Source organism: Somniosus microcephalus, unplaced genomic scaffold (assembly GCF_052327205.1).
Source record: "Somniosus microcephalus isolate GS21.2 unplaced genomic scaffold, FLI_Smic_1.0 unresolved_chr1, whole genome shotgun sequence".
NCBI classification, from domain to species: Eukaryota; Metazoa; Chordata; class Chondrichthyes; order Squaliformes; family Somniosidae; genus Somniosus; species Somniosus microcephalus.
In genome coordinates this window covers 147,855,967-147,856,661 of record NW_028225179.1, presented here as the reverse complement: position 1 = coordinate 147,856,661, position 695 = coordinate 147,855,967, and positions in this window count along the sequence as shown.

Here is a 695-nt window from a genome sequence, read left to right as displayed (position 1 = left end):
GGGGAGGGGGAGAATAGGGGGGGGAGGGGAGGGGAGAATAGGGGGGAGGGGGAGGGGAGGGGGAGGGGAGGGGAGGATATGGAGGGAGGGGAGAATGGGGGGGGGAGGGGGAGGATATGGGGGGAGGGGAGGATGGGGGGGAGGGGAGGGGAGGATATGGGGGGAGGGGAGGATGGGGGGGAGGGGAGGGGGTGGATGGGGGGAGGGGAGGATGGGGGAGGGGAGGGGAGGATGGGGGGAGGGGATGGGGGGAGGGGAGGGGGGGGGGGAGGGGAGGGGGGGATGGGAGGGGAGGGGGGAGGGGAGGATGGGGGGAGGGGAGGGGGGAGGATGGGGGGAGGGGAGGGGGGAGGATGGGGGGAGGGAGGGGGGAGGGAGGGGAGGATGGGGGGAGGGGAGGGGGGAGGGGGAGGGGAGGATGGGGGGAGGGGGAGGTGGGAGGGGAGGGGAGGATGGGGGGAGGGGAAGGGAGGATGGGGGGAGGGGAAGGGAGGAGGGGAGGGGAGGATAGGGGAGGGGAGGGGAGGAGGGGGAGGGGAGGATGGGGGGAGGGGAGGGTGGAGGGGAGGGGAGGAGGGGGGAGGGAGGGGAGGATGGGGGAGGGGAGGGGAGGATGGGGGGAGGGGGAGGATGGGGGGAGGGGAGGATAGGGGAAGGGAGGATAGGGGGAGGGGGAGGGGAGGGGAGGATAGGGG